This window comes from Protopterus annectens, chromosome 12.part0 (assembly GCF_019279795.1).
Source record: "Protopterus annectens isolate FY-2018-M chromosome 12.part0, PAN1.0, whole genome shotgun sequence".
NCBI lineage: Eukaryota > Metazoa > Chordata > Ceratodontiformes > Protopteridae > Protopterus > Protopterus annectens.
Window position 1 is genome coordinate 361,968,740 of NC_056746.1, and position 17,708 is coordinate 361,986,447.

The following is a 17,708-nucleotide window of genomic DNA, read 5'->3' on the forward strand; positions in this document are numbered from 1 at the left end:
GTCTGGGTAGGAAGACATTCTTGGTTACAGAAGCATGGGCTTGTATAGTTAAGTGCTGTGAGAAAGAGGAGGAGGCTTTTAATTCCTGGGTAACCCTGTTATAAATGGTTTGGATATAGCTTTAAAGGAAAGTGAGATGACAAGAAGTTCTACGTATTTGCACTGATCCACTTCCGGGATCAGTTCTTTGTCTGCAGTGTAAATACCAAGCTGAGGAGCACTGGAATGCTTTTGGTAGAAGATGAAAAACATTGCTGCGATCTTGGAGACATTAAATGTTACTTGGTTCCTAGCTAACCATTCTCAAACAAGGGAGAAATTAAATTGCATTTTCTTTTGCAAATAAGAAGTGGAACTTAACTGCATTTTGTTCAAATTATTTAAAGCACTGTAAGAACAACATCCATCTTGCTTTGTTACTGTCAATGTGATTCCCTTGGAAAGTTTTATTGTGGGTCAGACATGAATTTCTCATATAGCTGGATCTACCTTTTTGCAGTTAGACTTTATTCAGCTACTTTCAAAAAGTTCACAGTGCATGCAAGTAATTTAACAGACAAGTTATATTTCTTTTGCAAAATGTTTTGCTACCCAGTTTAGAACATTGTGATACAGCACAACAGTAAATGGGATATTGCAATGATATGATTACCTTACTCAGATGAGCTTAATCTCAATGCAAAGTACATCATCTTTACAAACCAGAATGGCAACTACATTAAAACAAACATGGCTTCATTATTTCTTCATTGATTCAGCTGTAAAGGTTTATGCATTACATTCCCAGTTTTACAGAGGTAGGCATTAAAAGCTGCATTCTCAAGCGAAGCTATAAAAGGTTGGTAGAACTTTGAATCTTCTGCAAAGCATGGATAATTCAGGTTACAGATATTCAGATGTCATCTCATGACATGTATAAACTATGAACAAAGAGACAAGACTGCAACTTGTTAAGCCATGCTACCCACCTCATATTAAAAGCAACACATAACAACAAAAACTATTCTGTAAAATTACAGGGTCTTGAGGAATGTATTACAGAGTTTACAGAGAAGACACAAATGATCGAGTATAACCTCATGGTGTAAAACATCAAATACAAGTAAGAAATCAAAAAGAATGGGATTATACCTCTGGCTTCATCTTATTCCATCAGGATATTAGTCAGCAGTTAAAACATGGGCAGATTTAATCTTATGCATACTTCTAAAACTAAAGTGAACAGGATCTAGGAATTCACAGGTGTTAGTTCAAGCTGAAAAACTGCAATTTTCTCCAAAATGTTGCTGAAAATGTTGTCAGCTATACACAATAAAGACATATGAGTAGGAAAATATCCATAGTAGCTCTGGTGTCAAGATCTCAAGAAGACGAGAAGAAAACTGGAGGCCAGAATAAGTTCAACAGAAGTAGTTTCTATCTTTACTTCTTCATACTTCACTTTGCTAAACCAAGTGTATTAAACAAGTACAGTTTGAGTCTTAAAATGAATAAAAATCCTTTCAGACCTGAAGGGGTGGATTCACTATACAATCTCGACATACTGAAATTTCGAGACTGAATAGTGGAAAACCCACATACACGAAAACTCAAAATCACGAACACCACAACCGCGACCATTCACACACACACAAACCAGCACATAAGCGCACACATACACATACACCTACCTACCTACACTAAAGCAAACATAACGCACACAAACACACCTAACCTACCTATAAGAAGGAGAGTAAGCCCTCCTGCACCCGCCAAACCCCCCCCATCTATATATTCTAACTCTGAGGTCGCACTAAACACACAAAAAACAGCACCACATACACACAGACACACACACACACACACACACACACTAAAATCCCTACCCAATACCCTCACACACACACCACTTACCTGAAACCCCAGATAACTCCACAAACCGCACCACACATCACGAATAGCGGCGGATTCTACATTTGCGGATTCGACACTTCTGCTTTCGGCATAGTGCAGTTTAGGCTAACTGCACTTTCCACTATTCAGTCTTGACGTACTGAAATTCGACATTTCAGTATGTCAAGATTGTTTAGTGAATCCGAAGTGGTACATCCTCAGTCTGATGTAGATAAGATAAGTGTACAGGACACACTACCTTACACAGACAGAGAGAGGTACATGTAACTCTCAATCTCTTGTTTCAAGAAGTCCAGAAAAAAAAAAAACAATAATGGGGAGGACAAAGGCGTATAAGGGCAGATTTTACATATTGTTCTTAAAAAGTTGTTAGAAAAACAGGTTTTGCATGTGTTTAGTGAAGGATACGAATTCTGAAACTCAAATGTCTGTCATTACCTAAGGACTTCAATCCTCAATGATTTGTCAGAGAACCACAATTTAAGGAACAGACCAAAATATAAGGCAAAAATCTGAACATTCTGCAAAATTCTAGACATTCAAGAGGTATGGAGATAGCTAGAAGAAACAACCCACCAAACAGACAATTCCACGAGTAGGGAATGATGACTTTTAAGACAGGATATTAATTTGAAGAATTCCGTAGTTGAAGTCTACAGCCTTGCACTGTAACACAACAGAAGACTAACAGAAAAAGACTGAAAAGTAATAAAACTGATACTGAAAAAGACTGACAAAAATTAAACTTGCAGTATGGAAGGGTTTATGCCCTTTCCCCACTGCTGTGTGACCTCAGAGTTGATATATAAAATTAGCATGAGATGTAGGGGGACTTGTCCCCCCCCCCATAAAAACATTACAAATGTGTTTCAATATTGTTAGATTTTTCAAGGGTTTTCTATGTGCTAAGATTTTTGTCAAAATTTTCAATGTTTTTGCAGGGGGGCAAGCCCCCCACATGCCCTGTTAATTATATATACCAACTCAGAGGCTGCAGAGCAGTGGTATAAACCCCTCCCTAGTATACGTTCAAATTTTCAGTCTTTTTCAGCAGTTCTCTTTCAGTATCAGTCTTTTTACTGCTTATGCTGTTTCAGTCATTTTAGGCACACCCATATGTGTGTGTGTGTATAAATATTACACACACACACATATATACATATATATATATATATATATATATATATATATTATACACATATATATATATATATATATATATATACATATATATATATATATATATATATCTGTGTGTGTGTGTGTGTGTGTGTGTATACATGTATATATAAACATATATATTATTTATCCCCAAAACATGCTGGTTTCTGATTACTCTGAAAAGACCACAAATATTGCATTCACCCTTAACAGATGGGTAACCTTTAATAAACATATAGACAAACATGCTGGCCAGGTATCATGTTCAATGTTTTTGTTCTCATTGTAACAAGATTATGGTAAAATATTTACATAATACGTATACTAAATTATGTGTCTGCCCTAGTGGAAAATTCTTTGCTTCTTGGGTAGCCCTGAATCACCACAGATCCATTATCTCTCCCACTGTCTTTGCTTGATAAAAACAAAGTTCCTTGTGTTGTATCTGAACCAGCATACGTAAATTCAAAATATGTTGCCGTATCAGAATTAAAGAGGCCTTAATTCCTTTTGTGCATGTGAAAATGTACTTGACTTAGAATCGGAGATTAACCTTCGTACTTATTATGCAATGTACATGTCTCTACGTAATCACAGCTGTTCTTGCTCTGCAGTGTCACTGACAGAGACAAGTGCACATGATTGAACATGGGCTGTTCAAACGACATCAAGATGCATGGCAGAAAAAGTACAGTTTTGTACCTACCATAAATGTAGATGTCCGATAGGTATGCATCTGCAGTCATAATATATGGGTTGTCCTGCCTCAGGCAGCCCTTCGGTCGGCCGGATTCCAAAGTCTGGGTCTGGCCTCAGCTGATGTCGCACCTTCCCCGACGTCAGAGCGTCTGGGGTATAAAAGCAACAGCCGACGCCATTTTCCTCAGTTTTTCTTGCCCCAGATGCCAGGTGCCCTCTAGGAAGGCTAAATTTGGATAAATGCAATAAAGTTCCAGACATTTGCAAAATTCTAAATATATACATGTATATACAAACAAATACACCATAATAGATTCCCCCAGCTAGCTGAAAGAGGGGTAAGTACCCTAGGAATACCACAGAGGGGTAGGAGGGAGGGTAAACCTGACTGCAGATGCATACCTATCGGACATCTACATTTATGGTAGGTACAAAACTGTACTATGTCCTTCAAGGATGCATCTGCAGTCATAACATATGGGTAGAATACCATAGCTAATCTGGGGGAGGAGGTACTAAGAAAAGGATGGTGTAGTTAAGATCCCCTGCAGGACTGCAGTAGCAAAACCTGCTCTGGATCTGGAGTATAAAGGGAGATTGTAATGTTTGGCAAATGTATGCATGGAGCTCCAAGTAGCTTCTAAAATGTCCTTGGTAGCCACCCCACGCAGGAAGGCTGTAGTGGTGGCCGTGGCCCTTGTGGAATGAGGCCTGATGTTTTCAGGAACTGTCTTTCCATGAAAGGAGTAACAAAATCGAATGCAATTTCCTATCCATTTTGAAATTGTCTGTTTGGAAATTGCTTTTCCTTGCACCCCAGTAGCATATGCTACAAATAGTTGGTCAGTTTTTCTGCTAGTCTTAGTTCTGTCCAAGTAGTAGCGTAGTTGTCTGTGCATATCCAGGGTGTGCAGAAGTTTTTCCCCTCTATTCTGTGGATTTGGGAAGAACATAGGCAAGTGAATAGCTTGGTTCAAGGATACCCTAGATACCACCTTTGGCATAAAAGTAGGATTGGTTCTTAGTGAAACTCTGTCCTAATGGAAGATAAGAAATGGCTGTACTGCCATTAATGCTTGTAACTCAGATACTCTTCTTGCTGAAGTTATTGCCAGAAGGAATGCAGTTTTCCAAGACAGAAACTGTAGATCCGCTGATGCTGCTGGTTCAAAAGGAGGAAGTGTTAGTTTCTCCAGCACAAAGTTGAGATCCCAGGCAGGTAGAGGGGGTTTTCTTGGAGGTTTAATATTTTTGATCCCTCTCAGAAATTGCCTGAGGAGAGGGTGTGAGAAGATAGGTGGATCCACATTGTATTCTGCTGAAATTGCTGAGGCATGAATCTTAATGGAAGAATAGGACAGGCCATTGTGGAACAATTCTGCTAAGTATTCCAGAATATGTGTCATGCTTGCCACTGTCACATCTGTGCCTTTTGATGTGTTCCAAATGAGAAATCTTTTCCATTTAGCTGAGTATGTCTTCCTTGTGGAAGGCCGGCGAGCTTCCATGATAATGTCTTTCACTCTCTGTGATAAAACATTTTGTTTGGGGTTTAAGGGATTTTCCAGGCAGTTAGCTGCAATGTTTTCAAGTTGGGATGCATGATCTTGAAATTGTTCTGTGTTAGAAGAAGAGGCCATAGGGGGAGAGGCCATGGCTTTGCCTGTGACATGCTTCTCAATAATGGATACCAGTGTTGTCTTGGCCAGTCTGGTGCTATCAGAATCACTGTTGGCTGTTCCTCCCTGATCTTCAGTAGAACCTTGTACAGTAATGGAAGAGGAGGGAAGGCATATACTTTTAAAGCTTTCCAGCTGAAAGAGAGGGAGTCCACCCTCCAAGCTTGTGGGTGGTATGTCCTTGAGCAGAATGTCTTCAATTGATGGTTGATGGGGGAGGCGAACAGATCTATCTCCGGCATGCCCCATGCCTTTACTATGAGTTGGAAGATGTCTGGGTGCAGCATCCATTCGTGTGCATCCATGGTAGTTCTGCTTAAGCTGTCTGCCAGTGTGTTCTCTTTTCCTGGCACGAACTGTGACTGTAGTTGGATATTGAGTTTCAGGCATAGTTCCCATAGATTCATAGCCAGCCGGCATAGAGGGTAGGAGTGTGTGCCTCCCTGCTTGTTTATATACCACATGACCGTGGTGTTGTCTGTCCTTATCAACAGGTGGCCTTGATGGAGGAAGGGTTTGAAAACCACGATTGCATGCATCACTGCCAGCATTTCCTTTTGGTTTATGTGCATGCGTAGCTGTCCCTGAGACCATAGGCCTTGGATACATTTGCCCTCCATGTGTGCTCCCCATCCTCGGTCTGAAGCGTCCGTGGTGATGGTTTGTTTTGCTTTTGGTTTGTTGAAAGGCAACCCTCTGTTGGACTGGCAGACCTGAGCCCACCACAGAAACTCCTTTTGAAGGCAGGGAATGATTGGTATCAAAGTTTCTAAACTGTGACTGTGTTGAGACCATACACTCCTTAGGTACCATTGTAATTTTTCTCATATGCAGCCTGGCCTGTGGTATCAGAATTATGCAGGATGCCATGTAACCCAGGGCCTGCAGGATTTTCCTTGCAGTAAGCTGAGTTTGTCTTGTCAGAATCATGAAGTAATCTGGAAGTTGTTTTTGTTTTTCTTCTGTGAGAAAGGCCATTTGGATGGTTGTGTCCAGATCTGCACCCAAAAAGGTTATCCTTTGGGATGGAATAAGACTTGACTTTTGGATGTTGACTGTGTATCCCAAGGCCTGTAGCAGATGGATGGCATAGGCCAAGTCCTTTATCAAAGTTTCCTTGTTGTCCGCTTGTATAAGGCAGTCGTCCAGATATGGGTAGATTTGAATCCCCTGAAGTCTGCAGTGTGCAATTACTGATGCCAGGCATTTCGTGAATACTCTGGGTGCAGTAGATAAGCCAAAGGGCAATGCTGAGAATTGATAATGCTCTGATCCTGCAAGAAATCTGAGGTGTCTTCTGCAACTTGGTCGAATAGGGACGCGCAGGTATGCCTCCTTAAGATCTAGAGTCACCAGCCAAGACTCCTTGCCCAACATGGCAAGAAGTTGCTGTAGGGTCAGCATCTTGAATTTTGGCACAATGAGGTAAGTATTCAGTGCGGACAGGTCTAGTATAGGTCTCCATTGATTTTCCTTTCTTGGTACAAGGAATAGACTGGAGTAAAATCCTTGGCCTTGTTCTGGAAGTGGTACCTTTTCTATAGCTTTCATTTGAAGCAAGTTGTTGATCTGCTTTAAAGCCTCTGCCCTCTGATTTGGTGGTAGGTTTGGCATTCCGTTTCTTTTTGGCAAAGTGTGGAAGTGAAACCTGTATCCTTTGTCTATTATTTGCAGTGTCTATGTGTCCCTTGTAATGAAATGCCAGTTTTTTGAAAATAAAGCAAGCTTTCCGCCCAAGGGTGCTTCCAGCTGAGCCTTGGTAGGCGGAATCAGAGTAAAGTCATTGAGCCTGTCCTGGTGTAGTAGTTGTTGTTGCTGCTGTTGCACTACTCCTCTGGTTGGCAGGCTGCCACTGACGGCCTCTGTAGGAGTCCTTCGATTGGCCTCTGCCTCTGGGGCATCTGTTCCTGCCTCTCTGGGTTCTGTCAGAGTCTGGAAAGGACCAATTTTTAGTAGGCCAGTTTCTGCTGAATCTCGGTGGTTGTACTTGCAGGAAATCCTTAACTGTTTGCACAGATTTTGCCTTTTCTTCAAACTTTTTTAAGACCTCCAGAGCAGAGGAGCCAAATAAATTTTGTTTCTCCAATGGAGCATCCAGGAGTTTTGCTTTAACATGGTCTGGTAAAGATTGTTCCTTCAGCCAGGCATGCCTGCGAATAACTGCCCCAGTCATAGCTGATCTAAATGAAGCCTCCAATGCATCATAGCCACATTTTAAGAAATGATTACTAACCTGCTGTGAGTTGTGTATCAAATCCTGTAGGGATTTACGGTCAAGAGGTTCAGTAGAAGAAAGTTTCTTATTCATTTCATCTAACAAATACTCTTGGTACTGTATCATATGAAATTGACAATTTAATGCCCTGACAGAAAGAGTTGCAGAAGTATATACCTTCTTTCCCCATCTCTCTAAAGCTTTAGACTCTCTTTCAGAGGGTAGAGGATTTTTGGCAGTGGCGGCCGCAACCCCTTTAGGGCCATGAGAAATAGTTTCTGGGTCTGCAGAATGGGCTTTATACAGATGGAAATGTGAATCCGGCACCCTGTAGTATCTATCAGGTTTGGAAGGGGCCGGAGGGAGAGTATCAGGGGCTGTACTAACAACATTGTACACATCATCAATTACATTCAAAACAGGAGGTATAGCTAAGGGCCTATGTTGAGGCAAATGTAAAAAGGTCCTTAATCTTGTTCTAGAATCAGAGAATTCCTGACCTTGCCATTGAAAATGCTCTCTCATGGAGTGTAGAGTCTCACCAAAAGAAAACTCTTCAGGAGGGGAAGCCGAAGGGATAGATTCTTCAGCATCAGAATCCTCATAGGGCGAATAGGCCTCCTCCTGGTGGTCTGACAACTCAGATCCATCCGTGGAGTCATCTGAAGAATGTGGGTCAGAGGGATCAGTCCTGGGCCTTTTGTCTGGTGGAGGGTGAGAGGCCCTGTCCGGGTGAGGTTGTGAACCTCTAATCAAAGAAATAAGGTCCTCTGCAAGGCTGAGGATCTGGGAACTAGAGGAAGGCCTCTGGGAGGGATTCTTGGAAGGCAAAGTTTTAGAAAGTTTTGCAGCTTTAGCCCTAGAGAAGGCCTTGATTGACATGGAAGCAGGGGGCCTAGCTGCCCCACGTGCTGGAGTAGAAATGTCCAAAGGTATGGTGTCGGACATTTCCTGGACACTGGTCTCGGTAGGTAATTCGGTAGCCGACTCAGCCAGGGGCCTCCCGGGCCACGGTGGTCGGTTGAATGGATTCAGAAAAAGGAATCTCCGAGGAGACACTCGCGGTAGGCCTTACCGTGGTTTCAGCCAAAACTGCAGGGCGCGAGTGTCGGTCCTTGTCCTTCCGTTTTTTCACCAAATGCGAAGTCAGAGTCTCCGACGGCATTTTATATGCAAAAGTAGCCCCAAAAAATTCCTCTGCAAACTCCGACCGATGTCTAAGAGTTCGTTGGTTGAAGGAAGCACAAGCTGAACAGGACGATACGTCGTGGTCTGGGCCTAAGCAAGGAAGGCAGTAGGAATGGAAATCCTTATGAGGTATTTGTTTCCCACAAGTTAAACAATTATTTACTTTGTCTGACATCGGCTGAGGCAAGAAAGAGTCCCCAACGGGGTACTTAGCTTTTTCGAAGTCTTCGGTAGCTGAATTCACTGGATCTGGCCGACCGGCACTTGCGAACAGCTTCTGCTTCGGGCACCGCGTGGCAAGAAAGACTGAGGAAAATGGCGTCGGCTGATGCTTTTATACCCCAGACGCTCTGACATCGGGGAAGGTGCGACATCAGCCAAGGCCAGACCTAGACTTTGGAATCTGGCCGACCGAAGGGCTGCCTGAGGCAGGACAACCCATATGTTATGACTTCAGATGCATCCTTGAAGGACATCGGTCTTTCCTGAAGGTGCAGTGACTGCAGAGTCTATTACATTAATCATGACAGTCTACCTAAAACAGCTGTCAACCCTGCACAAGGGTGGGGAGGGAGTCAGTTTGCCACAATAGAAAATGCAACTCATCAAGTCTCGACTGAATGCTGTTTCTGTGTTTTTTCTTTTACACCTCATGCTTGCGTCATTTCATGCACACATAACAAAAGTGGATAACTAAATAAACAGATTTACCTTCCCTGGCTTCCACTTGCACTTATTTTTAACACAAGTTCCCCTCTCTCTCTTTTTCTTGTAGAGTACAGATACCAAACTAATTTCTTTTACTTCCTTTCAGACAGGAGTCTGATCAGATCCTGTGTTTTCTTCTCTTCAGAAATGTTTCTAATTAGGTCCTGCACAATTTTAACTGCCCTCCTTTGGACAGCTTCCATTCCCTTCATATCTTTGTTGAGACTGTTTTTCAGAAACGCATCAAACGCTGCAGGTGCAATGTAAATGCATGCCAGAAAAGTGGAGATAATGTGTTCTTTTACTGCTAATGTCACTATTTATATAGTACTCTTACAAGCCTTCCTTATGATATCTACTTACAGTCTTCCCACTGTCACATCACTTACAGAAACAGTCTGTTGTCCCATACTTTTCAATTTCATTTAATAATACATCCTTCCCTATTACGTACTCCACTTCTCCAAAGTATTTATAGTTTCCAGGTGTCTTTCCCACCATTTCTGGATTCAGAAGGCCCCTGTGCTCTATACCACCTTGAGGTCCCTTACAGTCAGTTTAATCCTGCATTTTAATTCAGATGCCTGCTCCACTGAGTAGGTTTCTTTTTATTTGTGTTTTGTTTTCATGTTTTCCTATTTTGTACCGTTGCTTAGTTTTAAAGCATTACAATAAAAAATCTTTTTCAGATATGCTTTGATGCTTCACTTGTGACAATTCTCCCAACATTATCAAACATCTAAAAGCTTCTATGCACATTGCACATCAGTCATATGTTGGAGCTTGGTGTACTCTGCATTGTTCGTTATAAAGACATTAAGGGGAGCCACAATCATCAACGGAATGTTCAAGTAGTCTGACCCCGAACAACAAAGGCAAGGAGTGTACTAAAAGCAGAAATCTAGATTTTACAGACACCACAATTTACACACACAGTCACTACTGCAATACATGCTTTTCGGTTTGCTGACATCAGTATCAGCCTTTTATCTGTAAAGTGACTTTTGTACTGAAAGAAGTAGAAGAAACAGTACTATATCAATTTAATTTCTGACATAACATGTAGTGATCACCTGAGCAAGGCTTCAGTTCTGATGTACAGCTAAGAAATCTACCTAAAACAGCTCTCAACCATTCAGGAGTCTCTACAGTGTAGAATGTACCACACGGCATTACTGAACCACACAATTTGGTATGACAGTATGAAAAAGAAATCTACTTTTCTACTTCTCTGACAGTCATGAATAAAGAAGTGATTGTTCCGCCTTTTATTCAGAAAACAGAAAATGTTTACTTCTTTTACCCAGAAATACAATTTCCTTCTAATCTTTAAATTAATCGAAAAGTAAACCAAGGGTATTTCATCAGTCTTAAACATTGCATTTTCATGAGGTTTGTGCAGCGAGGAAGAACAAAAAATTACTGGTTTGCATGTGGATTTATGAATAGGTTAACCACAAATACTGAAGTCTGCTTTTCGGCTAAGGAGGTACAGTTATAACCATTTATTATAAATGAATGAGCTGTAATTATTTATCCCAGGACAGCTTTCTGACCTAACCAGACTTACAGGAAAATCATTACAATTTCTTTGACAAGACCCTCCATTTTCAAATCTAGCAATAAATATGGCTGAAATTTGTGTATTTTAGTTTCTAGTAATAACAGTGGAGATTCAAATTACACCACTGTCACTTAGCAGGAAGTCTGTTAGCCAGTTAAGACACCAGTACAGCAAAGTCCAAACATGTGGCACTATATAGTGTTTGATTCAGCACTCAAAAAATTGAAGGTTACCTTGTACACTAAAGCCTGAGGCAGGTCTGATAGTCTAAAGAACTTGAAATCACTTATGTTGCCAGTTCAGCAAATTTACTGTTAATACAAATGCAAATCCCTTCAGAAACATGGTTACCTAAAGCAGGCAAACTCAGGTCTCAGCTGTATTTCTTTGCACATTAGCTTGCTTATGGAAGTTAACTCTTAAAGGATATAAGTTGCATATTGCATACAAACTCTAAAAAGGCAGCCGCCATAAGATGTTGAAAAACATCATTTTTCAAATGTTCTTTTGTTAGTCACATACAGATTAGGCAGTGGCACAAGTGTCCTTTTCAGGACAGACATGACATCTGGACAGCAGACCTGTTCAGCCATATACAGTTGTACATTAGGAGGTTACATGTCAGCACAACACAGATTATTTGTAGCTGGTTACCTCCGGTATTAAGTCATGCTATTATGTACCGGTAAGGTCAAATAATTAAAAACATTAATAATTACAAAGTAATTTTTTGCAGACTGAAAAATTAATTTGTACTGGACTCTCTAACAGTGTCACAGTTATAGTTTTACATTCCTTCTTACCATAAATCAGCCAAAAGACGGACTTCAGACAATCACATTCATGAGGCTTTCTGTAGGAATCTGAGAGCCTAACACAGAACATTTAACTTAAAATGCTAAACATTTACAAGGCTTCTTTTAGAAACTCTTAAATACTGCTAATTTAACATTTTATTTTTCCACTGAATCTTAGTTTTATTAACCTATTTTAAAGACGAAACTAAGAAGTTTGCAACTTTTACATGAGAAGTGATTTTAAGCACCAACTGTGAATGCACTTTTTAGGGGAGCACTACAGAATCATGAAAGCCCAAAATCCTGAAAACACACAGGATACCAACACTTATATAGTCCAGCACAAGTACATACAGAAACAAATAAAGCACAAACCATATTACTCTTCTCCAAGTATAAGCTGGGGGGCACGGCCCCCTGCACCTCCCACGTGGGGGGCTGTGCCCACCACACCCCCTGCTACTTAAATATATAAACTCCGAGATTGCACTTAGTGTACTGAAGTGCAGTCTCGGAGTTGTTATATTTAAGTAGCAGAGGGTGTGGGGGGATTGCCCTCTTGTGTATAGTTGAAGGGCAATATGTTTCTGTATGTACTTGTGCTGGAATATAGTAAGTGTTGGTATCCTGTGTGTTTTCAGGATTTTGAGTTTTCAGGATTTTGGGCTTTCAGGATTCTGTAGCGCTCCCCTTTTTAGGAGCCATATAAAGTATTTGCTGGTCAAAGGACAATGACAACTTTTGCATTTTGTAAGTTTGGCAATAAATGAGATCCCTATATATTAAATATGGCAAAAAATAAAAAACAAACAGTTACACATCTGCATTTTTAAAATGCAAAATGCTCTTGCAAATTATATTTTTACAATTTTTTTCTCATATATAGTACTACTGTCCATCTACTGCATGAGCGAGCACACACATATACACACACAAATAAGCAGAAACCACACAGCAAAAAACTTTTATATGAAAATGATTATGCACACCAAATAATGGTCATACTTGAGGACCTACATAATGGCAACATGACCAATGCAAACTCTCTTTTTCTAGTATAACTGGACCGTGATTATAACTGTGCTGACCTCTTACCCAGACCTACAATCGATTTCCTGGGACAGGCCAGATTCCCTGGATAGGACGCTGGCCTGGGGTGAAGAAAATCAGAGCAGAATGGGCCAGCTCTCTAGCTGGGGGTAGGACCCACGATTGTTTCAGTCCTCCCACTGCCTGTCCAGCCTACATTACAGATGGTGTTGGCATGAGGGGAGAGGAGTTAAGCCAGTGAAAAATCATGTACACAGACGGATGATGGAAACTCTGGCAGCCTGTCTCACATCTTGCCAGGCAGGGAATCTATCCCAGTACAGCCTACATTACAGCTGGAGTTTTCCCAATGGGAAACCCTCCTAGTGAAAGAACATCAGGAGTCTGCCAGAAGGATACTTGCACAGGGATAACTGGGCTGTCAGAGGTGGTTTATTGCCAAGCTGTTCTGCAGTAATTCACATCTCAAAACGTATGTACACATTATCTGATGTTTACTACCAAGGTACTTGTGATAGCTTAGTTTTAACAACAATTGGAGATTGCTGAGGAAAGCAAATATTTTGCTTTTGTTTCACAGGCCTGGATAACGTTTTTTGTATTTTTTTCAGTATTAAAAGTTTCTCCAATTTCCATACTAAAATACACATGACTCTACCAACTACAAGTATAGGTCACAAGTCTAGAGGTATTTCTTCATATTTTCAAACAGTATGAACTGTTTCATTCATTTCGGTTCTGAAGGGGATTCATAAAGAACCCCACCACTCACTTTAAGGGCTGCAGTAAAATGGCCCTTTTTCTACAACAAGTGAGGAAAACCTCATTATGGGCCAACCTACAGGTCTTTAAATCACTGTTAAATACCACGAGTACAGACTGCCAGTTCATGTGGTAGTTAACAGTGGCTGCTTTGTGGTAGGAAACACATTCCTGCATTCATTAAGGCACAACATGAAAAGTTTTCCATGGTGACTAGTGTTTCCCCACCTCATCCCTATTAAGTGTAACTGCCATTAAGATACAAAAGAAGAGATCTTGCTGGTATCTAGTGGCTCCCCCCAACCTGAATATTAAGAATTTGCCTTGGTGTCTACTGGTCTCATTGAACAAAAGAAGAGATCTTGCTGGTATCTAGTGGCTCCCCCCAACCTGAATATTAAGAATTTGCCTTGGTGTCTACTGGTCTCATTGACCCACAAATTAACAGTTAGCCCTGGTGTCCAGTGGTCCCCCTGATCCATGTATTAAGAGTTAGCTCTGATGTATAGTGGTACCACTGACCCACTGCTGCAGGCTTTGCTTATAGTTTAGGAGGTTGTGGAAGTATAACAGCCACTCCCGCCAGTCATCTCTCCCTCTCTGTCTCACACACACACACACACACACACACACACACACACACACACACACACACACACGAATGCACAGCCCCCTCCCCCCCCGACTGCACTCATAGATAACACACACCCCCAACTGCACACAGCTTGGCTGCATAAACTCCTTCCCATGAGCAGTTCGCTGGGAGAACAAGTGAATAATTAGCAAATGCCTACCCCCCAGACTGCCTCATTAGCATTTAGTAAAGCCTCGGAGAGCCCACTTCGATGCTACACATCTTTGTGCAAAAGCACTGCTGTAACACTAAATCTGAACTTAGAAAAGTTACTGTGAGGTGTACAGCTCAACATAATGAATTCAGCTCTATATACTACAGAGAAAAGCTACAGAAAGGTATGCATGAAGAGGAAGCTGTCCAACAGGTTCCATAGAGCAGTGAAAAAGTTCAGTACATGAAACATTTGAAACTACTCTACTGCTCTCATCATCACACAAGTGTCACAAGCCATTAGTATCATAACTCTTCCCTTGCTGAATCGAAAGGTATTGTGAGGGGACTTCACCTGATTTACAGGTTATAAAGTGCAATTATTTTGCATATTTACAACTACACCAGACTCTTGCCTTTTTAGAGTTTAGCACTTAATATGTTAGGCCTACCTTAGTTTTAGGAGCAATGTCAGCCAAGGTGGTACCTTAGTTTTAGGAAGAGATCAGCCACCAAAAAAATATTGTTTTGCAAATGTTTTGTTAGTCAGCACTTTCTAAGAAAATCCTTCTTCCACATTTTTTTTAATTTTGTAGACTGCATGGTGTGTATAGTTGTTTATCCAAGGTCAGAACCCAGTCCCTTTATACTTGTGTGATGTGCTTGGATAAATACATGTTGAAAAGGTATATATTTTGTAAGTGGTCTTTTGGGGGTTGACTAAAAATGAATGATACTTTAGACCTAGACAAAATAGATTTGGATATTAGTTGGCCCAGACAGAAGGCTTTCCTCACTACTGCTGTGACATAGTGGTCAAAGGGAAGGGAGTTATGTACAAAGGTACCATGATACCATACCAGGCCGGTATGACCCTGACCTTGAGTAGCATCTTACCCTCACCAAGAATGATGCCACAATATGAAGACAAGATGATCAATTTCAACAACTGGCTTAAGTATTGGTGTCATTCAAAGGGGATCCAATGCCTGTCAGCCTGGGATGACGAGCCACGATGCTTCGCTAGGGATGGCTTGCACCTGTCACCCCTGGGCTTTCGGATATTGGCAAAGGCTCTTGCTACCCCCATAGTGCCTTTTTTAGGAAAGGCTCAAAAGACAAACCCACCTCCATAGGTATCACAAGGGATAAGAAACTAAGAGTAATGCTACTCAACACCAGAAGTCTAAACCTCAAGATGCACGCACTTGAAACTCTCCTTAGCATGGAGAACATCGATATCTGTGCAGTAACAGAAACCTGGTTCAAGGCTCCCGAGAGCACCCCAGCACTACCAGGTTATACTTCATACCATGCTTTTCAGCCCCAAAACTTGGACCGAACCACAAAAGGAGGGTGGAGTATCAATATTCGTCAAAGATACCCACACCTCCAGGTTGGTGGCACAGCACGAAGCATCAGAGACTATCCATGTGCAACTAACAGTGGGTAAAACTGCCTTCCAGTTTATAGCCTGCTACAGACCACCCTCCCAAACCCAGGAACCCCACTTGCCCTTCCTGAGAACACTGGAAAATATGAAGGTCTCTCCAAACACCATTATATTGGGCGACTTCAACTACCCAAACATAGACTGGGAGCATTACTCTAGCTACAACACCCTAGCTCAAAGGTTCCTAGAATTTATAAACTCAAATGCTATGGAACAACTTGTTATCACTCCCACAAGAGGGGAAAACATACTGGACCTGATCATCACCAACATGGGGACTCTATGCTCCAGACCAGAAGTGTATCCCTCACTGGTAAGATCAGACCATAAACTAATCTCACTGGATATTCACATCCCGACCCCACCCCCTGCCCATAAAACCACAGTGAAAACCTTCTCTAAAGCAAATTTCACACTCCTCAAAACCGAGGTGGATTCCTTCAAAGCCCCAGGGCCTGTGGAAAATATGGCCCAGACCACAGAATCCTTTATAAACGCATTCTATGAACACCTTCAGGAATACATGCATCATGCAATCCCAAATAAAACCAACACCCAATCCTCCAAAGGCAGACGTCCTGTCTGGTGGACCCCAGCCATAAACAAACTATACAATAGAAGGAGGAAGCTACTACATGATAGAGCAAAATCCCAAAAAGGGAAGGCATCTCTGATCAGTATTAGCAAAAAATTACGGGCACTCATAAAATCGTCTAAGGCCAGCTTCGAGAGAAAAATTGCACAGGACACTAAGGATAATCACAAGGCTTTCTTTAGTTATGTTAGGAACCCGGGTGGGAATTCCCAGATATTCTCAGAATTAGTCCAAAATGACAAAAAATACACCAAACCCACAGACATTGCCAACATCCTAGCTGACAGGTTCAGTGCAAACTTCTCCCCTCCCTCCCCACCAAAAGGCAAATATCCATCCCAGCAGAGTGCTGCCCCCCCCCTGACATCTCAGATACTCAGATAAGAGCCACCCTCTCCAAAGCAAAAAACACAGCATCAATGGGACCAGATGGTGTCCCGGGCTGCATCCTACATGGACTCCAAGAAGAGCTAAACCCTAACATAAAACTACTGTCCAATCTCAGCCTTACTACAGGATATGTACCTAAAGAGTGGCGTACAGCAACAGTGGTCCCTCTCCACAAAAGGTGGTGCCTCAACGGATCCTGGAAACTATCGCCCCATAAGCCTGACTAGCTTGGTCTGCAAAGCTATGGAAAGGATCATCATGGACCTCATAAAGATATTAGGGACCTACAGACACTGGATGCTACCCAGTTCGGTTTTAAGGGCAGATCTTGCCTCTTAAACCTGGTCGATTTCTTTGAAACAGTCACCAAGGCCATTGACGAGGGGAAGGTGGTCCACACAGCCTACCTGGACCTCGCAAAAGCCTTCGATACAATACCCCACTTAGGCATTACACATAAGCTCACCAGCTTAAATATAAACCCCTATGTCACTAGATGGGTTGCAAACTGGCTCAAGGACAGAACACACATGGTTAGAATTGCTGGAGCCATGTCAGACTCCAAACCAGTTACAAGTGGTGTCCCACAAGGCTCAGTCCTGGGACCTCTCGTTCAGTATATATTTCTCGGAGGTACAGGCCAACACAGAATGACTGTGGCTGACCAAGTTTGCAGATGATTGCAAACTGGGCGCCATAATCGACTCTCCAGCCGACACAAGCATCCTCCAAAAGGGCCTCATAGAAACAGACAACTGGTGCCAGAG

The 17,708-nt window shown here is 41.8% G+C and overlaps 1 protein-coding gene across 1 annotated transcript in view; it reads right to left on the minus strand.

Moving 5' to 3' along the window:
* Window positions 1–17,708, minus strand: part of MPG (N-methylpurine DNA glycosylase) — a 712,437-nt gene that overhangs the window by 509,494 nt on the left and 185,235 nt on the right. The window lies entirely within an intron of this gene.